This window comes from Camelina sativa, chromosome 6 (genome assembly GCF_030686135.1).
Source record: "Camelina sativa cultivar CO46 ecotype springtype chromosome 6, ASM3068613v1".
Taxonomy (NCBI): Eukaryota; Viridiplantae; Streptophyta; class Magnoliopsida; order Brassicales; family Brassicaceae; genus Camelina; species Camelina sativa.
Window position 1 is genome coordinate 16,194,753 of NC_141885.1, and position 8,909 is coordinate 16,203,661.

Consider the following 8,909-nt stretch of genomic DNA (forward strand, 5'->3'; position numbering starts at 1 on the left):
CCATTACCACACACTCGCCGGAACCTACGACCATCACACAGGCTCTCCAAGATCCGCGTTTTCGCCCAGCCATGTCCGTCGAGATCACTGCTTTAGTCTGTCTCCGTACATGGGATTTGGTCCCTCCACATCCATCACAAAACCTCGTCGGCTGTAAGTGGCTCTTTACCACAAAATATCTTCCTAATGGCTTAGTTGACAAATATAAAGCACGTTTTGTCGCAAAGGGATTTTAACAAAAGCAAGGCCGGGATTACAACGAAACGTTCAGTCCGGTGATCAAGTCCACCACCATTCGTGCGGTTCTTGACGTTGCGGTTCATCATTCCTGGCCAATTCGACAACTTGATGTCAACAACGCCTTTCTTCAGGGAACGCTAGAAGATGAAGTCTATGTTGCTCAACCCCCAGGCTTCGTTGATCCGGATCGACCACACCATGTCTGTCGCCTCAACAAAGCTCTCTATGGCCTTAAACAGGCACCACACGCCTGGTACACCGAACTCCGTCACTACCTTCTCTCCATTGGCTTCAAGAACTCCCTTGCGGACACTTCACTCTTTATTCATTGGGAAGGTCGACACATCACTTACATGCTTGTATACGTCGATGACATCCTCATCACCGGTAGTAGTACTGCACTCGTGTCGAACATCATCAACTTGCTCGCCACCAGATTATCCCTCAAAGACCTCGACCACCTAAGCTACTTTTTAGGCATTGAGGCCATTCGTACGCCTGCAGGACTACACCTAATGCAACGTAAGTACACCATTGATCTCCTCACCAAAACGAAGATGCTCGTTGCAAAGCCCGTTTCCACACCAATGGCTCCCTCACCACAACTGACACTCACTTCCGGAACGCCGTTGGTGAATGCTACTGAATATCGCAAGGTTCTTGGTATGCTCCAGTACTTGTCTTTCACCCGTCCTGATATCGCCTATGCGGTCAATCGCCTCTCACAATTCATGCACAGCCCAACTGATCTGCACTGGCAAGCTGTGAAGCGTATACTCCGTTATCTCGCTGGAATATCGTCACATGGGATCTTCCTCCAGGCTGGTACACCTCTCACTCTCCATGCCTTTTCCGATGCAGATTGGGCCGATGATCGCCACGATTATCTCTCTACAAATGGCTACATTCTCTATCTTGGTGGTAATCCTATCTCCTGGTCCTCGAAGAAGCAAAAAGGTATAGCTCGTTTTTCCACTGAAGCCGAATACCGCGGCGTAGCAAACACGGCCTCAGAACTTCGGTGGGTCTGTAATCTCCTCACTGAGATGGGTATCACACTCCAGTCACCGCCAACCATATACTGCGACAACATGGGAGCCACGTACTTATGTGCCAACCCCGTATTCCACTCACGCATGAAGCATATAGCCCTTGATTATCACTTTGTTCGTGGTCACATCCAAGATGGTGCTCTTCGTGTTGCTCACATTCACACACAGGATCAGCTAGCCGACACTCTCACCAAACCTCTACCAAGACCACGTTTTCAAAATCTCAATAGCAAGATTGGAGTTCGTCCACTACCTCTGAGGGGGCGTGTAAGAGTAGTATAGTATGAGGGTCTAAGTATAATTAAGTTCTCCTAGGGTTTTCTCTGTATACTATATATATGCTGTAAACACCTTACATAATATTCATTCAAATATATTTCCTACAAAACTCATTGACGTAAGCCATTTCACTCTTTAGGATAGTCCGAGCTCTACTTTCATGTATTTTGATGATCTCTAAATATTACATTGATTGATTGCTTTTGCCGCAGCCATGTCACTCTCGTAACAAAGATTGTCCGAGCAGCTGGGAGTTGAAGCAACCAAAATGTGTACCTGAATGTTTGTTGTTCCATCTTGAAATATTCGTGTGGACAAATTACTATTGGCAACGAGAAGATGAGAAAGAAGTGGCTACATACATCCTTAAGAACGCAAGACGGTTGAAGAAAGCTACTCTCTCCACAAAACCCATCGAATCTAACGAGCTCGAGAAGTTTGAAAAGAGACGTCAGATGCTCAACCAGTTGGCTATTGAGGTCAGGGCTTCAGATTCATGTCACCTCGTGTGTGAAGCTGATACCTACTCTTCTAGTTAATTATTAGGATATTCCTGTTCAATTAGGATTTCTATTTTGTAGATTTATAAAAATTGTTTAGAAGGGATGATGATGAATGGAACTGCCAATTTCAATTTTATCTATGTAGTGAACTTTCACAAATTTTTATTTCAGTAAGCAGTTCAGAAACACACAAAGAAGGGATGGAAGTGCCCAAACTACGAAAAATATGTATATCTCCAATTATTGGTTTTCTCAAATGTTTTGAAGCATAAGTAATTCACAGGGTAAATTGGCTGAAGTGACATGAGTTGGGTTCTTAGTAAGAATCTAGCACCCATATTTAGTCAATTTGGTATCTGTTTTGCATTTTCAAAGCAACAGATGAATATAGCCTACATCTCCGTTTTGTGTTAGCATTAAAAAAATATATATGTTCACCTTTAGTTGAAATCATCTTCTGAGAAAACAAAAAAAAACCATCATAAGCAAATTATATATTAGTTTATCCCCTTTTTCTCTTTTGACTACTTTCAATTTAGTTCTTTTATTTTGGAGTTACACAATTTTGTAACATCTCTATATTCTTATTTTAGCAGTATTGACAGCAAAATAACAAGTTGGCATGTGGGATACCGGATATTACAAGATGTGCCACTGGGCAAATTAAAATTTACACAACAAACAAAATCTTCGACCAAAGGTAATATAGACAGTAATTTTGACAGCAAACTACAAAAGCACGCGAACCTTAAAACGACCCATTGGAACATTTGACTAGATTTTTAGATGGCACGCAGATCCAATTATAGTGACCCTTCGTCGGTCAATATACTTGGCTCTATATTTTTGGGAGCATTTATCTATTTCGTTCAGCAATAATATTTTTGTTGTACTTTCTTTGTTAGGTGTTCAAATAATCAAATTCACGATTGTGTAAAAAAAAAATTGTATCTTATTGTATAAAATTTGATGTCAAATTACTCATTAACGAGATCGTGACACGTGTCAATTATATCGATAATATTGATTTCAAATATTAATATGTATTATTTTAAAAAAATTGATTCAAGAATATTATTCTTATTTTTATGTTTGATTTTATAATTTGAACACATGTATTTTTGTAATGCATATGTTAAAACATAAGATAATACGAAATATATTATAATTTATAAGAATGAATCTTCACTAATTTGATGGTAATGTCTATATATCTTTATATATGTTTTTATTTTATAACTTTCACTTATTTAAAATTAATTATGAAATGAGTTAAAATTAGTACTTATGAGATAACAACATAAAAAATATATCTTAAATATGTTGATTCAGTTTTATTGCGAATTACATTTTGTTAATTTTTATCGGTATTTTCAATTCTTACTAAGATATAGACTTGATATGATTTATTAATTGTGTTTGATATAAAATATTTAGTTCTATGCATTAAGATGAAATATATAATGAAACTTAAAATATGGTTTATTACGATGTTATAGATATTTAAATGGCACTCCATGTCCTATAAGAGTTTTTGGATAAAAACACAAACATTAATAAACAATAAATATTATGTCATTTATAAAACTTCAACCAATAAGAAAGTATACGGAAAAAGATATATTTCTCCAAGATAATATCATATCAAGCCAGATAGAGCTCAATCTATTACCACATACTATATATCTCCGAGAAAATATTTCTCAATCTATATCTCTCATACTCCATAGTTCAAGATTTATATCTCCTTTGAAACATAGTTTTCACCTAATTACCACAAACATCGGTTTTGTTCGGTTCACTATTTACTGAACTAACTAAATAAAATAATAAAACAAATATAATATAATTTAAACCGAATTAAATTAATTAAAACAAATTAAAAGAAAAAAAAGAACATAATGATTTTCTTCTGTTGATCAAAGATTGAGCTCTATCTAACTTGATGTGATACTTTTTGTGGGAAAATATATCATTTTCCCGAAAAATATATTGCATAGTTCAAATAGTTATAAATTGTTATATTAAAAAAAATTGTACATAGAAATTTGAGAAAATATTATAAAATAATGCAAAAAGCCTTCAAACTCTTAGAGGGGGGTATTAAACTCATATTTTTTAGAAGATTTTTAAAGTATTCTTAGAATCACTTGTTATTCAATTGATGATATTTAAAACTCTATTAAAATCCTATGTTATTCAATTTAGAATTTATATAAAATCATTTAGAATGATTTAAAATCTCTTGTTATTCAATCCATAATTTGTAAAACTCACTTAAAATCCATACTTTGAATTATTTTAAAAGAATTTGTTAGTTTTTTTAGGTGAAAAATGTGACTCATACAATCACACCCCTTAAAGTGGGATTTTGAAGGATTTCCCAAAAAAAAAAAAGGTCAAACCAATTGCATCTTCCACCTACCTACATGACTCTGTTTTTTTGTCATAGCCACTACGTTTTCCCGATTCGTGAACGTCAGTGCAACAATAGATGAGGGCTTGTATCTTCCTACTGAACCAGTTGTACCCTCATTTGCAAAATAATTCTCCAAAAGCTTCGTTTAATACGACATTATAATCACTACCAAAACAATCAGAGTTATTACTGTCCAAATTTCAGCTTTTTATCAGAGAATGAAGTGTGAGATCCGGTGGGAAGCATAATGATGTTCAGTTATTGTTTATCAAAAGGCCATTTCATCGTTTCTAGTTTACTCTAAAGTGTTTAATGTTTTTTTTTTGCAGGCTCCAAATGATGATGAGATATCAATTATGTTAATCATCAAATCTTCTGGCCATCGATCCACCATCAAGTCAAAAAGGACATGGTGTATACAGTTGGAACTTGGAAGTCTGGTAATTTCTCTAGAACCATCTTTCTCAAGAAATTTATTTTCAAGGCTTGAAGATGATGACAAAGCAAGGTAACAAAGCTTTAGTACTCAACAGAAAAACACTCTTCAATTCTAGAATTTGGTCCCATTTTCAAAGCCAACGAATCAAACTCAGAAAACCCACAAGGATCTTCAAACTTCTGCATCGGTTTATGAACCCTCCCTACAATCACTCTACATAGCACAACTGCTTTCAATGAACCTATGTTCATTCTCTGATCGGTAATTTCAATACATTCAAGAGCTGTAGAGCTCGTTGATGCTGTGAGAACCCCATTAATCCCATCCGGTCTCGTTTTAGCACTGAACCCATGTCTTAAAATATGACAAACTCCACATTGATCCGGGAAACAGAGGTTTGAAGAGCTGTTACTGGAACCGAGAGTGCAAGAAAGAGTGGTACCATGGAACCCAAGAAACTCGTTCCCATCAGCCATACACCGCGAGTGTTTCTTCGAAAGCTTGTTCGTTCTTATTTTCACAAGTTCTCTGTAATCCTCAAACTCTACTACAATTTTTTTTAACAATGGTTCACCAGTAAATCTCTGCATTTTGTACTTCCCTTTTTTCATTAGACTTTTTTATCTTCTTTTTGGGTCTAAATAAAACCACTGCTACCCCAAACTCTTGTAAAAAACTGTTCCTAAACAATATTCATATTTTATCAAAATGAAAAGAAGATAGATGGTGTGTTTTGAAATATTCTAAAATCACTTACAAAATCTCACAGATTCTCATTTCATTTTCATTTTCTTTATATTAAAATCTCTAACAAACCATCAAATCTCCTAAAATCTTACTCAAATCTCTCAAAATCCTAAAATATTAAAATCTAACCAAATCCTAGAAAAAACAAGTTCAATACCCCCTCTTATATAATAGAACTGAGAGAGTATTAAAATGAAATATGAGAAGTTCATATTCAATATTAAAATGTTACAAGATAAAATCTAAAAACATGTCTATTACTACTTAATTATTCTCAATAATTATTTAAAATTTTTACCCTCGTTATTACGCGAGCCTTATCTAGTATTGTATAAAATTTGATGTCAAAGTTACTTATTAACGAGATCGTGATACGTGTCAATTATATCGATAAGATGTCGACACGTGTTCAGATTACTGATTAACATAATCACAACATGTGTCAAATTAACGATCTTAGATTTTGACATATGTCTAAGATAATCACTAAAAAAAAGTTAAAAAAATATTTATCAAATAAAAATAAAAACTAATCCAAAAACAAAAAAGAAATATTTACATATCACCCTGAGGAAATATAGGATATATCTTATTATATAAATATGTATATTAAAAGGTATCCTATATTAAATCAAAACCTTAAATACGCTACAAAATCATGAACAACAAAAAAACAAATACAACCATGCGAGATCAGAAAATCTTGCTAACAAAAGAAAATGGGGTATCATGAGTGATGATCGAAAAGACACTTGCAGATGAAGCTCATATAAGGCTGGATTTAACTATGTTTCATATATGGGTAGACAAACTAAATCATTGTGTAAGTACAATATTTATATACTACTATACATATATCTTTGACTACTTCCACCTATCTGACTATTTTCACATCTATGAATAATAGACATCATATTATTTTAAAATATTCATTGATTTTCGTTGTCTAACATAGTTTACCAAAATACAGGGTTCCCAAATTACAAATTCGCAACTTAAACGATGGTAAAGACTTTTATCCTATCTGTCTTATACAATTTTGGATGACGAATCTACGTACTATCAATATTTGTTTTTTTTTTGTCACAACTATCAATATTGTTTATTCCTTTTTCATATTTTAATTCAATTATGTTGTAGTATTTTTAGTGTTTTGTTATATTATTTAGTTAAACTTGATTTTCTTATTAGAAATCTGTGATATTTTAAAATAACATTTTCTATATTCTTTTGAGTTTCTTTTTTATTTTCCAGTTAAGGATATGTAAGATTAATTATTTATTCATTTAAAATAAATATTTTAAATTTATTATGTTGTAGTATTTTTAGAATTTTTAGTTTAGTTAATATTTTATATCAATAAATTATCTAAGACTCCTATATTATCGCGGTTATAACTTTTTTTTAACTGTTTTTTAATTTCTTAAATTTTATGGGTTGGTCATAAACTCATTACAATCGTGTATATATTTTTTCTCAGTTTTTTCATCCAAAATATTGTTTGAGTAAACAAATTTAATGGTTAAACAAACTGTCACTACAAATTTAATTGGTGAAAAGAAAATACGTCAAAGTGAAAGTAAATAGACAAAAATTGTTTAACTTGTTCACAGATACAATTTGTAGGTGGTGATAAATAGCGTATTTTAACAATAAAATATTTTAGGGTGTAAGAACACATTATTAATAATAAAACATAAAGTTAAATTGTATGTGAACGCTAATAAGATAATGTTTTGACGGGTCGATTGCATGTAAAATATTTTGTGAATAAGTTGTTGAACATTTCGAAATTTGACAATAATAATATTCGTAATGGTTAATGTTTTGAAAAATATTTTGGTGGTCGATAATTTTGCTTTAGGTTATTGTAAGAATTTTAAAATATAAAAGATAAAGTAGTGTATTAAAGTAAAAAATTATCTCTAACTTAAAATAATCTATCTTTTTATTTTCAAAAAATATATTTTAAATTTTTTAATTTTATTAAATAATTTTAAAACCCACACATGTGCGGATCCTAATCTAGTTTTTCTATAAACAATCAGAAAATAATTCATTTTACAAAACCCATTTTAGTCTAATTCTATGTTTACTTATATCATAGTCGATTATTAACATGCTATTGTGGTACTGGGGTCCTAAATACTCTCTATTCCAAATTATAAGAGTTTTTGACTAAAAACACAAAAAAAAATAAAAAACAATAAATGTTTTACTATTTAATAAAATCCAACAAATAGAAAAAATACTATAAAATTTAAATAGTTAAAATTATTAAATTAATAATAAAATGTATCTAGAAACTTGAAAATTTATAATAAAATGGAACAAATAAAAAAAGCTAAAAGATCTTCTATATTGGAATTGGAATAGTTAAGAAGAGTATATAGAAATATGATAATATTTTTGTGTGTGTGCTCGATAAGTTCTGGACTTCAGTTCTTTGCATTTTTTTTTTTTTTGCCTTGAAGATAAATATATAAAAGTAACTTTTTTTTTTGATATACCTCCTTCAATTTATTCAAACAACAAAAAAGAAATCATACATGGACGTGCCGTGGTCTCGTAATCCCACAAACATCCTCAAAGGCAAGCCGGTCAACAATTTCCGGTATTACATCAAAAAAGTGAAAACCCAAAGATAAAAAAAAAAGGCATAGTTAGCCAACCATCAGCAAGATAATGACTTAAAATTAACTATATAAAAGTAACTTATCATGAAGCATGTAGTGACTTAAAATTTTAGAAGAAGATTCTCTAAACTTTAAATCATAAATAATTCAAAATTTGAATTTAAATCACATATAAATAATAAAAGCTATAAATGTTGTTGATTTGTATCAAACGCTCCATTTCATTTTTTTGTATATCGTAACTACGGGTTATTCGGATTTAAACCAAAACTTTCAAAAAGTGAGAAACTCTATACTTTGAATTGAGTTTAATAGATATTTCTTTGTTGCGTATAACTCAAAATCGGAACAACCTAATTGAACTAAATCCGAAATTCAGACTAAAACACTCTTACTTATTAGTATCATAACAATATTTCAAAGTACATGCATTTTTATCGAATATAAATTATCAAATAAATTTAACAATATTTTCCTAGTAATTTCTAATTATTCACACTACAAATTGTTAAATATTCGTTAACTATTCATGGGCCTGGACCGGAAGAAAACAAATATATTTAGGCTTTGGTTTTCTCTTCTCCAGAGTCTAAT

At 31.7% G+C, this 8,909-nt stretch overlaps 1 pseudogene; it reads right to left on the bottom strand.

Moving 5' to 3' along the window:
* Window positions 1-4,972: 4,972 nt before the first annotated feature.
* Window positions 4,973-5,570, bottom strand: LOC104698978 (uncharacterized; annotated as a pseudogene).
* Between the last annotated feature and the right edge of the window lie 3,339 nt (window positions 5,571-8,909).